Source organism: Nicotiana tabacum, chromosome 7 (assembly GCF_000715075.1).
Source record: "Nicotiana tabacum cultivar K326 chromosome 7, ASM71507v2, whole genome shotgun sequence".
Taxonomy (NCBI): domain Eukaryota; kingdom Viridiplantae; phylum Streptophyta; class Magnoliopsida; order Solanales; family Solanaceae; genus Nicotiana; species Nicotiana tabacum.
The window spans coordinates 7210098-7227279 of record NC_134086.1 but is presented as its reverse complement, the minus strand read 5'-3'; the positions used below and the strand labels follow the sequence as shown (position 1 = coordinate 7227279).

At 41.0% G+C, this 17182-nt stretch overlaps 1 pseudogene; it reads right to left on the bottom strand.

Moving 5' to 3' along the window:
• Window positions 1-2779: 2779 nt before the first annotated feature.
• LOC107804082 (putative late blight resistance protein homolog R1A-3) lies at window positions 2780-10690 on the bottom strand (annotated as a pseudogene).
• Window positions 10691-17182: the final 6492 nt, after the last annotated feature.

Sequence of the window (17182 nt, the reverse complement as noted above, 5' to 3'; positions counted from 1 at the left end):
ATATGCAATGGAAAAGAGTATTGACATACTAAAGAAATATTGGTTAGTTCAAGAAAGAAGTAGTTGGTATCAATCCAATCAAATATGAAAATAAAGATTATTTTCAAAGTACTTGGTTTACTAAAGTTCGGGAAGTATTTACTAGGAAAATTATGAAAGAATACTCCATAAAGTTTTGAACAAGATCTACTACGTATAGAAGAAAAGAATATTCTTATTATAATATTATAGTAAGAAATTATATTCCAAGAACAAAGAAGAAAATCACATAGAATGGAATGAGACAAGATCTGCTAAGGAAAGGGCAAGAATCCAAAAGGAGTTGTTTAATAAAGAGAATCCTTTTTTATAGGCAAAAGGATTATACGTGGAATATTACAATTTCCATTATGTGACTCAAGGAGCGAGAGATTATTTACTTATGAAAAATAATTAAGGCTAAATCTTGTCATGAAGGATATATGAACCTGGAAAAACATTCTAGTCCCATTCAACAAGAGGAGGTCAGCAGAGGTACAACAATCAAAAAGGAAAGTTCAACAAAGAAAAGATTATTTGTACAATAGAAGCCAAGATTCAAGGAGATAAAAAAGGAGTCTAAAGCCTGCAAAAAACAAAATCACTCGTGAGCAAATCATGGAAGAATTGGAAGGCTTATTAATATTACAAGTACCAGGATTGCGCAACAACAAGGAAAGACAATCAAAATTACTCAAGGATCTTTGACTGCATCCCTTTGTACATTTAGACGGAAAGTCGTCCAATGGTCAAGAAATCAAAAAAAAAAATATTGTTCCAAGATTCAAGGAAGAAATCAGAAAAAGCTACAAGAAAGATCGGAAGAATTTTCAAAACTCTCTTGGATTATGCAATAGCCAGGACAAGTTGAAAGGGCTATAAAAAGGAACTCTACAAAAGAAGAAAAAGCACCAGCTTCACAAACAACTTTCTTACTCTTTCTGCACCTTAGTCAAGCACTGTATTCTTAAGTTTACAAGTGTCATAAAAGATAGAGAGAAAGAGAAAAATATTGAGAGGTTTTATCATTGTTCGTTTCTTTGGTGAGCCAGTGAAAACGAAAGTGTTGTTGGTAGTGAGCGGTGAGCGAGTGAAAACCAACCATTGTAAACGTTGGTGGTGAGCGCTAGAAATCACAAAAGCTGTACTCAACTCAATTTATAAAGAGCTCTAAAAGATAACACTCTTGCAACCCAAGAGGACTGGATTAGGATACCACATTGGTTCCGAACCAGTATAAAAGTTCCTGGTGTCATTTACTTTATCACTATCATATTATATTTTGTTCCTTTACTGTTTGTTGTGATTTACACTTGTTTAAATCGAAAGGACTAACAGTTCTATGCAGACTGTCTCCGTATCAGTAGACTAAGCCGGTACCGTAGTCGACCAATTTTTTAATAGGCACACAATTCACCTCTCCTCTCTTGTATTTTCATAGTGAACGGCCATGGCGAAACGATGACTATTGTTCATTGGACCGTTTTTCATGGGTCCCCAATATTTTAGGAGATTAGGAGCCGTCGTCCCAATTCATGTAGATGTCGTGGACTATGGCATACGAAAATCTGGGAATCGTATTAATTCCTTTTTTATGACTCTAAAATACCAAAAAGCGAAGAACGGTCATGGCGAAGCGATGACTATTGTTCACTAGGTCGTTTTTTATGTACTCGCAAAATTTTAGGAGATTCTGGGCCGGTCGCCCGAATTCATGCAGATGACGTGGACGATAGCACAAGAAAATCTGGGAATCGTCCTGATTCATATTTTATGGCCCTCAAACGCCAAAAAACGAGGAACGGTCATGGCAAAACGAGTACTATTGTTCATTTTTGATGGGCCAGCAAAATTTTAGGAGATTCTGGGCCGTTTGCCCGAATTCATGCAGATCGCGTGGAGTATAGCACACTAAAATCTGGGAATTCTTGTTTTATGGTCCTAAAATGCCATAAAAAGAGGAATAGTCATGGGGAACGATGACTATTGTATATTAGGCCGTTTTTATGGTCCCGCAAAAATTTGAATTCTTGTTTTATGGCCCTAAAATGCCAAAAAATGAGGAACGGTCATGACAAAACAATGACTATTGTTCATTAGGTTCTTTTTATGGTCCCGCAAAATTTTAGGTGATTCAAAGATGGTGGACCGAATTTATGCAGATGGCGTTGATTATAATATTCACATGTTTTTGGAAAGAAAAAAAGGATATACATATTCACGGATAATGTATGGACAAGATTATAGGAAAACATCCCATAGAGACTAATTTTAAACTTCGCAATGCTTGAATAAGAAAAAAAGCCAAACTGGTTTTCTAAATATAACAATCTCATCAGATGACTGAATTGCAGAAAAACATGAAATGCACACCATATCAAATACTTCATTACCCCAAGCTCTCAGCAAAGACAATGTTGTTCTGATGCTCTCCTACAGAAAAGAGGATATTTAGTGGACTAACAATACAGTCCAAATTTTTAGCAAGTGCGTGTATGCGTTCGATCAAGAATTCAAGGGGAAACAAATATTTACATGAAATGAAAGATACAGGCAAGGTGATATTATACCAAATGAAGCACACATATCATATAGATACATTATACCAAATGAAACACACATATCATATAGATACAGATGCTATGTTTTTCTAATCTATATGGATAATGGATACCCTAAATGATAAACATGAATGTATAAACATACTTGGTGAAAAACATAATGAAGATTTAAAATAAAATGAATTTGACGGACCTTTTTAAACTTCACTATGTGCTGTCGCAATCAGCTGATTCCGGGGGAAATATAGTGAGCTTGAATTTGAAACTCTCTGGAGCTTGACAATCTGTTCCAGTTTTTCTTTCTGCAACTTTTCGCATGAGTTCTTGCATCTTCCTGCCTTCTATAGCTTTTGCAGATTTATTCGCCTTCTTTGTGTTGTTCAGCGTCATCTCTTGAAGGCTAGTTACACCCGCGAACTCAAATGGCACAGCCTCAAGCTTATCACAGGATTTAAGAACAAGGTACTTAAGTCTTTGGAATGAAAAGTTTGAAGCTTTCCAAGTTTCCAAGTCTGTCGCCCTTTCAATCCACAATACCTTGAGTATGCTAAAACCTACTGAATCCCAGGCCGTCCCACAAAATGCATTTTCTTTCAGCTTTAGGACCTGAAGGCACTCCAGTTGTCCTAGTTTATTCGCATCACTCCAAACAAACCTTATATTCGACAAAGTTAACTTCTGCAGTCTGCGAAGAAATCCAAGGAATGCTTGAGGAAGTTGAACTTTGCTCATGGAGCTGCCAACATCATTCAACAGCTTGAGTTGTTCCAGGCACTTTAGCTTTTGAAAGTTGTTGAACCCACCCTTTTTAGCTTCAAAAAATTCAGCCATTTGGCCTTGAATACTGACTTTCTGAGATTACAGGCCCTAGCAAGCACATCTTCTGTGCAACTTTCTGGTGCGACCTTAGAAAGAGTTTGTAGGCAAGACGATTCATCTGTTGTTTGGGTGGCAGGGGATGGCAATAATTTTGCCGGGACATTGGTGTGCAGATGCCTCAACTGTAGCATGTTCCATATGTCTTCTTTTATTTCAATTGTTGACGCCTTTGTACTATTATTAAGAATAAGAGTTTGTAAATACCAAAACTTACCAAAGAAGGTCGGAAGAGCACTGTAGTCACCTGAGATAGCAATGTATCTCAAATGATGTAACTCTTTGAAATCCCTTGAGAAACTAAATTCGAGAGATTCAACATCCAAGACCCTAACCAGTGGAAATTTGTGGAGGAGTCGACTGTTACTAAGCTTCTCACTTTCTTTTTGTTTTGGGGAAAAACATAAGAAAGACCTAACATGCTCAGCAGATGGTCGTTTGGAGAGAAAGGCTTCCAAAAGAGTTTGAATACACAAACGACGACAAGTATCTAGATCTGGTATAATAAGAGTACCAGGCTGATCAGTCTTTTCACATACTTGTTTGAAAAGACCTCCATGTTCCATCTTGCAGAAATGGCGCAACATGTCATGAAGACGACATGTTTTTACTTGTCCATCTGCCTTTTTCTGCATTACAATCACTAAATTCCTGCTGACAAGTTCGTTCAAGTAGATCTCTGCTATATCCTCGGGTCTGGCATCTAAGTTGGAGTTTATCAGTCCCTCGGAAATCCACAAGCGGATCAACTTCCAAGCAGGAATTTCAAAGCCTTGTGGAAAGGCGCCGCAATACAGGAAGCATGCCTTCTGTTAGGGCCTGACTTTTTGTCATCGGGCGTGGCACGGCTGTGGCAAGGATTTGGGCGTGATGGCCTTGTCATTGGCCTATGTGCGGGCAAAACGATCATGCGGAAGACGGACAAGACATTGTCATTGAGGGCTGTTGTAGGCAAATATGGGCCAAGACCTTGGGACAGGCAAGGTGCGCTTGACAAAGGCTTGACAAAGCTGCGTGGACAATGTTAGGGCGACATGGCACGGCATGCGCGCCAAAGTCAGTGGCACGGCACTTTGGGTTGTGGCAGCTAAATGCGGGCTAAGCTAAGACAAGACGGAAATGCGGGATGATGGAAAAGGCTTTCAATAGCTAAGGCAAAGCTATGTGAAGGAAAATACAACAATGGCATGAGGGAAATGAAGGTTGACATGAGCAAGGCAGATTTGGGCCAAGACAGTGTGCGGACGGCAGCGACGTCGGGCATGTGCGGCAAAATCATAGGCAGCGGATTGCGGGCAAGGCATAGGCGCGGAGCAATGTCAAGATGTGCCAAGGCTGGGCGCAATGCCAGCCTTGGGCTCGAATCAGCTGGCCAAGTGAAGATGACACATGCAATGCACATGGAAAAGTAGTTGGCGGTTACCTTGTCATAACCTCTTTGTCCCATGATCTGATCATGCTTGTACCATGACCCCATTTCGTGTATAGTGTATCCTAAGTAGTTGGGGATGTCAACTACATGTTAGGAACAGATTAGTCTTAGCCCGACAAGTGGCAAAAGCTGTAGACAACAAGTGTCATGTGCTGTCAAGTCTAAGGGCTGCCTATATTCTATAAATAGGGCCTTTGTGACTTAGGCAGAAGAAGAGAGAGTGAATGTGGGGAATTTCGTGTGAAATTCTAAGAGGGAAACAAGAGTGAAACGTGAGGGTTTCAGTTGTTTCAAAAAGGGGCTAAGGTTTGGCATGGGCAGATCTTAGTGTTGACAAGAACGACTTGTGTTCTTCGTCAAAAGTGGGCTGTGAGCGGACTGTGTTCATAGCAAAGTGAGGGTCCTTTGTATATTTTTCACATTAATGCAAAGGTTGGGATTTTCCCGTATATGTGTGTGTTTTTATTGAATTGATGTCAAAATTTCATTTAGGCCAAACTTGTCGAAAATTGGCTAAGTATTTTGGAAAGGCTGAGTCAAGTGTACGACTTGACTGCCGCGCGAGTGTGAGTTTTGACTGACCAAAATTGCCCCCGTGACAACTGGTATCAGATCCAGGCAAGTTCGTGGCAGTGGCAAGGCGATCGGTGGCAGAATTCGTGGGTCTATTTGAGAACATGGCTGGTAGCACAAATGCGGAACTGCGTCAAAGGATAGAGCAGTTGGAAGCACTCGTTGGGCAGGCTCTCGAAGTAAATGGAGATTCTTCTGTTCTTGCAAGAATGGCACGGTTAGAGGCAGATTATGCAGCGAGACATGAGACAACGCTGACAGAAATGGCCTTGGTACGCCAAGAGAAGGAAGAACTGCGCGAGGAAGTGGTTCAACTTCGGAGGGAAATGCAAACTGTTGTCCCTAGAAGTAATGAACGCACAAAGTTGAGGATTCCGGAGCCAAAGGCATATGGGGTGCAAGAAGTGCCAAAGAACGGGAAATTTCAGATGGGAATGGAGCACCAGGGGTGGTGTATGTCAATAACCCCTTGGGGCTGCTTCATTAAGTCGGCTCGACGAGGACGTCGATTTCAAAAGGTGCGGGTGGTTTGTTAGGGCCTGACTTTTTCTCATCGGGCGTGGCACGGCTGTGGCAAAGATTTGGGCGTGATGGCCTTGTCATTGGCCTATGTGCGGGCAAAACGATCATGCGGAAGACAGACAAGACATTGTCATTGAGGGCTGTTGTAGGCAAGTATGGGCCAAGACCTTGGGACAGGCAAGGTGCGCTTGACAAAGGCTTGACAAAGCTGCGTGGACAATGTTAGGGCGACATGGCACGACATGCGCGCCAAAGTCAGTGGCACGACACTTTGGGTTGTGGCAGCTAAGTGCGGGCTAAGCTAAGACAAGACGGAAATGCGGGATGATGGAAAAGGCTTTCAATAGCTAAGGCAAAGCTATGTAAAGGAAAATACAAGCAATGGCATGAGGGAAATGAAGGTTGACATGAGCAAGGCAGATTTGGGCCAAGACAGTGTGCGGGCGGCAGCGGCGTCGGGCATGTGCGGCAAAATCATAGGCAGCGGATTGCGGGCAAGGCATTGGCGCGGAGCAATGTCAAGATGTGCCAAGGCTGGGCGCAATGCCAGCCTTGGCGCGAATCAGCTGGCCAAGTGAAGATGGCACATGCAATGCACATGGAAAAGTAGTTGGCGGTTACCTTGTCATAACCTCTTTGTCCCATGATCTGATCATGCTTGTACCATGACCCTATTTCGTGTATAGTGTGTCCTAAGTAGTTGGGGATGTCAACTACATGTTAGGAACAGATTAGTCTTAGCCCGACAAGTGGCAAAAGCTGTAGACAACAAGTGTCATGTGCTATCAAGTCTAAGGGCTGCCTATATTCTATAAATAGGGCCTTTGTGACTTAGGCAGAAGAAGAGAGAGTGAATGTGGGGAATTTCGTGTGAAATTCTAAGTGGGAAACAAGAGTGAAACGTGAGGGTTTCAGTTGTTTCAAAAAGAGGCTAAGGTTTGGCATGGGCAGATCTTAGTGTTGACAAGAACGACTTGTGTTCTTCGTCAAAAGTGGGCTGTGAGCGGACTGTGTTCATAGCAAAGTGAGGGTCCTTTGTATATTTTCCACATTAATGCAAAGGTTGGGATTTTCCCGTATATGTGTGTGTTCTTATTGAATTGTTGTCAATATTTCGTTTAGGCCAAACTTGTCGAAAATTGGCTAAGTATTTTGGAAAGGCTGAGTCAAGTGTATGACTTGACTGCCGCGCGGGTGTGAGTTTTGACTGACCAAAATTGCCCCCGTGACAACTGGTATCAGAGCCAGGCAAGTTCGTGGCAGTGGCAAGACGATCGGTGCCAGAATTCGTGGGGCTATTTGAGAACATGGCTGGTGGCACAAATGCGGAACTGCGTCAAAGGATAGAGCAGTTGGAAGCACTCGTTGGGCAGGCTCTCGAAGTAAATGGCGATTCTTCTGTTCTTGCAAGAATGGCACAGTTAGAGGTAGATTATGCAGCGAGACATGAGACAATGCTGACAGAAATGGCCTTGGTACGCCAAGAGAAGGAAGAACTGCGCGAGGAAGTGGTTCAACTTCGGAGGGAAATGCAAACTGTTGTCCCTAGAAGTAATGAACGCACAAAGTTGAGGATTCCGGAGCCAAAGGCATATGGGGTGCAAGAAGTGCCAAAGAACGGGAAATTTTAGATGGGAATGGAGCACCAGGGGTGGTGTATGTCAACAACCCCTTGGGGCTGCTTCATTAAGTCGGCTCGATGAGGACGTCGATTTCAAAAGGTGTTGGTGGTTTGGTAGGGCCTGACTTTTTCTCATCGGGCGTGGCACGGCTGTGGCAAGGATTTGGGCGTGATGGCCTTGTCATTGGCCTATGTGCGGGAAAAACGATCATGCGGAAGACGGACAAGACATTGTCATTGAGGGCTGTTGTAGGCAAGTATGGTCCAAGACCTTGGGACAGGCAAGGTGCGCTTGGCAAAGGCTTGACAAAGCTGCGTGGACAATGTTAGGGCGGCATGGCACGATATGCGCGCCAAAGTCAGTGGCACGACACTTTGGGTTGTGGCAGCTAAGTGCGGGCTAAGCTAAGACAAAACGGAAATGCGGGATGATGGAAAAGGCTTTCAATAGCTAAGGCAAAGCTATGTGAAGGAAAATACAAGCAATGGCATGAGGGAAATGAAGGTTGACATGAGCAAGGCAGATTTGGGCCAAGACAGTGTGCGGGCGGCAGCGACGTCGGGCATGTGCGGCAAAATCATAGGCAGCGGATTGTGGGCAAGGCATTAGCGCGGAGCAATGTCAAGATGTGCCAAGGCTGGGCGCAATGCCAGCCTTGGGCGCGAATCAGCTGGCCAAGTGAAGATGGCACATGCAATGCACATGGAAAAGTAGTTTGCGGTTACCTTGTCATAACCTCTTTGTCCCATGATCTGATCATGCTTGTACCATGACCCCATTTCGTGTATAGTGTGTCCTAAGTAGTTGGGGATGTCAACTACATGTTAGGAATAGATTAGTCTTAGCCCGACAAGTGGCAAAAGCTGTAGACAACAAGTGTCATGTGCTGTCAAGTCTAAGGGCTGCCTATATTCTATAAATAGGGCCTTTGTGACTTAGGCAGAAGAAGAGAGAGTGAATGTGGGGAATTTCGTGTGAAATTCTAAGTGGGAAACAAGAGTGAAACGTGAGGGTTTCAGTTGTTTCAAAAAGGGGCTAAGGTTCGGCATGGGCAGATCTTAGTATTGACAAGAACGACTTGTGTTCTTCGTCAAAAGTGGGCTGTGAGCGGACTGTGTTCATAGCAAAGTGAGGGTCCTTTGTATATTTTTCACATTAATGCAAAGGTTGAGATTTTCCCGTATATGTGTGTGTTCTAATTGAATTGCTGTCAAAATTTCGTTTAGGCCAAACTTGTCGAATATTGGCTAAGTATTTTGGAAAGGCTGAGTCAAGTGTACGACTTGACTGCCGCGCGGGTGTGAGTTTTGACTGACCAAAATCTCCCCCGTGACACCTTCATATCTTCGGGCAGATGACAATAACTCATTTCCACATATTTCAAGCAGCTTTGAGGGTCATCCTAATTTATAAGATGCTTTCCTACATTGTCCTTAACCATTTGCCACACTCTTTCGCTTGTACGTCCTTTTAGAGCTCCTGCAATTACCACTACAGCAAGTGGCAATCCACTACATTGTTTAGCAATACTTTCTCCATGTGCTATTAAATCTTCAGGACACTTTCGAATATTACTGCCAAAAACTCTTTCTTCCAACAGTTGGAAACTTTCCTTGTCCGTCAGAAATTTCAATGAGTGAGGTTCAGGATTGGCATATCTACCAATACGCAGGTCACGAGTGGTTAACATGATACGATGGCCTTTGCTGTTTTCCGGGAAAACTTTCATCACAGAATCCACAACGTCTGTCGCCCACACATCGTCCAACACAATGAGACATTTACCTCCTTTTAAAATGAATTCACGTATTATGTTTGTCAAGTCACTGACAGCCATATGTTGATATTCTGTCGTGCGTTTCGTGAACCCTTCCAGTATACTAAGAAACACCTCCTTTGGTTTGTATTGTTGTGGTCCTACGTAAACCCAAATGGTCTTGAAAAATTCATAGCAAATCTTAGGATCATTATAGATTTTTATTGCCAGTGTGGTTTTGCCAAGTCCAGCTAATCCTACCACAGGGATAACATCTAAATCATCTGTTCCTTCAGCAAGTCGTTCGATCACTATTTTCGCTTCCTCGTCAAAGCCGACAACTTCATTTTCTTCCAACAAAGTATCCTGTTAATTAAAGACGATCAAAATGGATTAGAATTTTCTTCTTTTTCCAATCTTAAATTTTTTAATTTTAAAGAAGAAAACATAAAGACTTTTCCAATTTGTTGTTTTAAATATGCTAGTATAACTTTTGTGTGTCTACTTCTGTTAATTGTTTCCAACTATAAACATGTTATTCTTTTTGGAATAAACTAAAAAGAAAATTGTTTTCACATAATCTGAAATGACAAAAAGGTACTATTTTTTATTTGATTATTATAATTTTAATACTATGTGCTTTAAATATATATTTAAAGTAAAGTTATAAAGAAAATGTAAAATAGGCTGACAATCACATATAACTACCATTGAGATCAACAACAACAACAACATGATTCCACAAGTACGGCCACTACCATTGAGATCAACAACAACAACAACATGATTCCACAAGTACGGTCAGGGAGGTTAGAGTATACGCAGACCTTACCCTTACTTTGTATGAGGTACAGACCAAATCATTGGGATAAAATTTTATACATACCTGTGGCCCCGGGGCAACAATTTCTGGCTGATCATCAAGCATTGGCTTAGCCTGAAACGCCTCTGGATTTTGTTGGCGAATCTTCTTCACCTGTTCAAGGGCGTCTCTAATCTCTTTTGCAAGATCCCGTGCTTTTTTGGCATATTTAGCATCCAAGTTTTGCATAATTATATTTTTCTCTTGGTGCAGCTTCTCCTCAACCAGGAGCTTATCAATAAGACCCTCAGCTTTATATACCATAACTTGAACTTCTTTGATAAAGTATTTCCACTGTTCGCTGTTGCTTTGACGGTATGTTGCAGCATCCTTTAGAAAGGCCTTTAACCGATTAAGCTCTCCCAACAGTTGTGCAGGATCTTCTTTTGCGCCACCAATTATCTTCCAATTTTCAATTATAATCGGCACCAGGGTCTCCACTACAAATTGCAGTGCTACATCTGCCATTTTTTTTTAGTAATTAAGCAACAATCTACTTAAATGGAGAGAATATATAGGTGCAACCACATCTTCGCTTGCTACTACTCGATCCGTTTCAATTTAGATGAGTTAGTTTGACTCGACGGAATTTAAAGAAAAAAATAACTTTGAAACTTGTGGTTTTAAAAGGTAAAAGCTTTGTAGGACTATGATATTTGTGTGATTATAAAAACTTCTTACTGAGAGTAAAATAGGTAAAATGAAGAGTTTAAAGTTGAATTATTTTCAAATTTAGAAATGTGTCATTTATTTTGAAACACACTAAAAAGGAAGTACCTCGTCTAATTTAAAACTAAGAAAGTATAATTTCCAAATCATATTAATTATTTCTACTATAGTTGTGGTGCCCGCTAGTGCATACTGACAGTTGAGAGCATATTTGCCTGCCGCAGCCAAGTTTGAGGGCTTGTTTATGTATTATGTCTATATAAAATTTCTTACTTGACTTCGCGTCCAGAATTATTCAAACGGTCTTTTTATATTCTTATTATGTAATGTTCACCGGCCAAGCCACCGGCAATTTAATATTTCTTATGTTGAAGAACAAAACCCCCATGATACCACTGTAGCAGAAGAAGCAAAGAAGAAGAAGACAGCAGCGTTACATTTGCTTCAGGCAGATGATTCAATCAAAGTGGAGCATGACGTGGCAGCATAATAGCCCTTGATATTCAAATCAGGAGATCTAATCTTGACCGTTGGATTAGAAGACATAAACACATTTGGGCCATTCATTTATTAGTGCCATACACATGAGTGAGCACATGCTCACATTTGTATTAGTGCTGATGCACTAAAGTGAGTATGGACTCACATAGTAAAAGATATTTTTGTCTAGGAATATTATATGTACATTCTATGTATCTATAGGCTATAGATGTATATAGAAGCTACAGTAGTGAATATATAAAACAAGAGAAAATTTTTCTGCATCATCAGCTCTTTCATTCTTTCATGGTATCAGAGCAGATCTCTGCTCTATCCTTGAACTTCATCTTCTAATCTTCTTCCTATTCCTCAACTTGTTCTATCACCATGACTGGAACAGATTCTTCAGTAACACTTCTCTTTCTGGATGAACAAGTCAAGCAGCCAATCATGATGTCAACCATCCCTATTTTCTTCACTCTTCAGATGCTCCTAGGATGACTCTTGTGACCTCACCTTTTGATGGAAGAGGATTCTCAGGATGGAGAAGGTCAATACTGATTGTATTGTCAGCCAAAAACAAGCTGACGTTCATCAATGAGATTTGTGATGAACCTGCCTTAGATTCAAAGGATCATGCACAATGGAGTAGGTGCAATGACATGGTAACCTCATGGCTTTTAAATTCTCTAACTAAGGAGATAGGAGACAATGTAATCTATTCCAAATCTGCAAAAAAACTTTGGAATAGTCTTGAACATAGATTTGGATAATCCAATGGAGCCAAACTCTACCACCTACAAAAGGAAATTGCTAAGACAGTTCAGGGAAATAGCAGTATTGCAGGATACTTCACAACTCTGAAAAGGTTATGGGATGAGTTAGATTCCCTGAACTCACATCTAGGTTGCACTTGTACCTGTGTGTGTGAAGGGAAGAAGAAGGTAGCCAACTTCCTAGAGGATCAGAGAGTCATCCAATTCCTAATGGGACTGAATGATGTGTATGCACATGCAAGATGCAATATCCTCGTGATGAGCCCGCTTCCAAATATGGATCATACCTATTCCATCCTGCTGCAAGATGAAAGTCAGAGGGAAATATTTGTTAGCCCACAATATCCAACAGATGGTGCATCTTTTATGGTAGGACCTCAAGGGAAGTTTAATCAAAGGAACAATATTCAGAAATCATGGGGAACTCCTCAGAAACAGGGGAACATTCAGAACATGCAACAAAAGTTCAAAAAGAAGGCAAAGTACAATCCTAATGTGAGTTGTAGTCATTGTATGAGAACATGGCATGTAAGGGCAGATTGCTACAGACTAATAGGATTCCCAGATGATTTTCAATTCACAAAATCTACAAATTATCAGCCTGCCATAAAAGGAAATGCAGTGGTGGCAGGACAGGAAGGTGAAGAGAAGAACAACACATGTAGTGAAGGAAATATCAGCAGTCAGAACCAGTTTTTCAGTAAGGAGCAAGTGTCAGAATTGGTAAACATAATCAAGCAAGTGCAGATTGGAAGTGCAGCAGCCACAACATTAGAAGTCAATGCTAATGCTGTAGCTGGTACCATACTCAAATACACAGGAACTTGTCTTGCTGTTTTCAACACTAAAACATGGATAATTGACTCAGGGGCCTCTGAACATATGTGTTTTGATGCTAATTCTTTCCTATCTCTTACTCCTCTTCCTGCACCTTTGCACATTAGCTTACCTAATTCATTCCAGTTGTGTGTTACACATATAGGAAGTGTGTCTATTCAGCCTGATATGGTTCTTCATAGGGTGCTTCATGTACCTTCTTTCAAGTATAACTTATTATCTGTTCATAAGTTATGTCTTCAATTCAATTGTTCTTTGAATCTAACTTCTAATGGGTGTCTATTGTAGGTCCCTTTAGTAGGGATGGGACAAGTTTTTGGTGAAGTTAGAGATGGATTGTACCTGTTTCAGCCAACTAGAATAGAGTCTATCTCTCCTCTTAGAAAAAATGTAGTTTCCATTCCAAAAGGAAGAAATTCCAGTGTTATTTCTACTTCTGTTTCCTTTTCAGTACCTTTAGTTGCTATCGCTACATCTACTGTAAAGCAATGGCATGTTAGGCTAGGGCATTTGCTCTTTTCAGTAATGAGAAATCTGAATTTCATTAAGTTTACCTCTAAGTTTGATTGTGTGTGTCACATCTGTCCTCAAGTTAGGCAAACCAGACTACCTTTTCCTTTGAGTCATATTAAGAGTTCTGCTATCTTTGATTTGATTCACATTGACACATGGGGGCCATTCAAGACTGTGACTTATAATGGTTATATGTATTTCTTGACTATTGTAGATGACTATAGTAGGGCCACTTGGACCTTTCTCTTAAGTTCTAAGGGGAATGTTTTTTCAGTTTTGAAATCATTTCTATGCATGGCAGAGAGACAGTTTAACTTGAAAGTTAAGAAGATCAGATCTGATAATGCCATGGAATTAGGAAAAGGCTCACTAGGCAAGTTTTCTTGAATCAGAAGGGATTATACATGAGACCTCTTGTGTTTTTACCCCTCAACAGAATGGAGTAGTTGAGAGGAAGCATAGGCATCTTTTGGAAGTAGCAAGGGAACGTTTATTTCACTCTAAGGTGCCTCTCCAATACTGGGGAGAATGTGTGCTGACAGCTACATATCTGATCAACAGAATCCCTTCTAAGGTTCTGAATGGATTAACACCCTATGAGGTATTGCTTGGTACACAACCTAGCTATGATTCACTCAAGAGTTTTGGTTGTTTGTACTATGTCTCAGCTTTGTCTCACAACAGAGGGAAGTTTGAACCTAGGGCAAAAGGTTGTGTGTTCCTCGGATATGCCAGCATCAGAAAGGTTACAAGGTCCTGGATCTTGTCACTAAAAGGGTGTTTGTGTCTAGAGATGTTAGGTTTCATGAAGATCAATTCCCTTTTTCCCACTCACCTCTCACATCTGATTTTCCTTTCTTCCCTCAAGATACAATTCCAACAGATACCTTGCCCCATAACTCAACAGAATACTCTTCTAGGACATCTCTACCATCGCCTTCACCTCCATCTACCCACTCCTCACCTAGCAGTTCTTCTACATGTCCTGGTCCCTCTATTTCAACCAACATCAACCTAACACCTTCAGACTCTGCTCCTACTCCATGTCCTTCTTACTCACCCATCCTGTCCGGATCATTTTCTCCTTCATCAATCAGCACACCTATTCTAATTCCACCTCCACCAGTCAGAATATCTGACAGGGTAACTCAGAAACAAGCCTACTTAAATGATTACATTTGCAATAACATCTACCTATCCGACCTTAGTTCCTGTCTATCCAAACCTCTCAAGCCAAATGCCTTTTCTTTCCATGCTCTTTCTATAGACAACCATCATCTCCTTCAATCTATTTCTACCACATCAGAACCTAGCAGTTATCTACAAGCTTCTATCCATCCTGGGTGGAAAAAGGCTATGGATGCTGAAATTTCAGCACTTGAGATAAATAACACTTGGGATGTTGTATCCTTACCACCAGGGAAGAAAGCTTTACCCTGTAAATGGGTGTACAAGGTGAAGCATAACTCAGATGGTACAATTGAAAGGATAAAGGCTAGGTTGGTGGTGAGGGGAGACATTCAGAGAGAAGGGATAGATTATTCAGAAACTTTTTCACCTGTGGTAAAGATGACTACTATCAGGTGTCTTTTGGCTGTGGCTATCAAGAAGGGGTGGAATGTATCACAACTCGATGTTAATAATGCCTTCTTGCATGAGGATTTGCAAGAAGAGGTCTATATGAAATTCCAGCAGGTTTGACTCCTTCTCAACCTAATCTTGTCTGTCGACTAAGGAAGTCACTCTATGGTTTAAAGCAAGCGTCGGGGCAATGGTATGCTAGGTTAGCTGGGGCTCTAAACTACAAAGGTTACTCCAGCTCTCTAAATGACTATTCATTGTTTTTCAAGCAATCAGGTGATTTAATTTCCATATTAGTTGTATATGTGGACGATATACTACTCACAGGTAATGACACCACAGAAATTGCACAACTTACAGCTTTTCTACACTCAGAATTCAAAGTAAAACATCTTGGTCACATTCATCATTTCTTGGGTATGGAAATTCTCAGAGAAAAGCATGGTTTTATAATAGGGCAAAGGCAATTTACCTTGGAACTTTTGGTTGAATTTGACTGCACAGGTCCTGCTGTATCTTCACCTCTCGATCCTTACTCTAAATTGCAAGCTGATATGGGAGAGCTTATGCCTGATCCTACCATTTATCGCCACCTTGTTGGAAAGCTCAACTACTTAACAAATACTAGGTCGGACCTCTATTTCGCTGTTCTTTGTTTGAGCCAGTATATGCAACGTCCTTGCATGTCTCATTATTCTGCAGCTTTGTGTGTTCTCCGCTATTTGCGCACTGATCCTTCTTAAGGGATTTTTCTCACTGCAGATCCCTCTTTTTATCTACTCGCCTTTTGTAATGCAGACTGGGCGGCTTGTAGAGATTCTCGCCGATCTGTTAGTAGCTTCTTCATCACCCTTGGTGGAGCTCCAATCTCTTGGAAATCGAAGAAACAAATCTCCATCTCTATGTCCTCCGCAGAAGCGGAATACAAGTCTATGAGAAGGGTGACCGCAGAAATCACTTGGTTAGTCCGCTTACTTGCCGATCTATCAGCACCACCCACTTTACCAGTGCCTGTTCACTCGGATAGCCAAGCTGCCATTCACATAGCTCGTAACCTAGTTTTTCATGAACGAACCAAACATGTGGAGTTGGATTGTCACTTTGTTCGTCAACAATTTCTTTCCGGTTTGATCTCTCTCTCTTTTGTTCCGTCGGAATCTCAGCTCGCCGATCTATTTACCATACCCTTATCCGGGGGTTCTCATCAGAGTATTTTATCCAAGCTAGGGGTCCATTCTCTCCCCTCCACCTTGAGGGGGGATGTTGAAGAACAGAACCCCCATGATACCACTGTAGCAGAAGAAGCAAAGAAGAAGAAGACAACAGCGTTACATTTGCTTCAGGCAGATGATTCAATCAAAGTGGAGCATGACGTGGCAGCATAATAGCCCTTGGTATTCAAATCAGGAGATCTAATCTTGACCGTTGGATTAGAAGACATAAACACATCTGGGCCATTCATTTATTAGTGCCATACACTTGAGTGAGCACATGCTCACATTTGTATTAGTGCTGATGCACTAAAGTGTGTATGGACTCACATAGGCTATAATATTTTTGTCTAGGAATATTATATGTACATTATATGTATCTATAGGCTATAAATGTATATAGAAGCTACAGTAGTGAATATACAAAACAAGAGAAAATTTTTCTGCATCATCAGCTTTTTCATTCTTTCATCTTACAAACCATGTACTCCCTCTGTTTTATATTAGATGAGATACTTTCCTTTTTAGTCTGTTCCAAAACAAATGACACATTTTTAAATTTAAAAATAATTCAACTTTAAACTTTTTTATTTTACCCATTTAACCTTAATGATAAGCTTTTATAGCCACACAAATGTCATGGCGCCACAAACTTTTTACCCCTTAAACTTTTAAGACCACAAGTTTCAAAAGTCTTCTTTTTGTTCCTTAAACTCCGTGCCGAGTTAAACTACCTCATCTAATATGAAACGGAGGGAGTAGCACATAAGAATATTAGCAAGCAGTGGATGACACTATTTGTGGTTCCCATCAATATATAATACTCGTTTTAAAGCCTGTTTGGTCAAGCTTCTGGGAATTTTTGGAAAGTTTGATACTCCCTATGTTCCCAT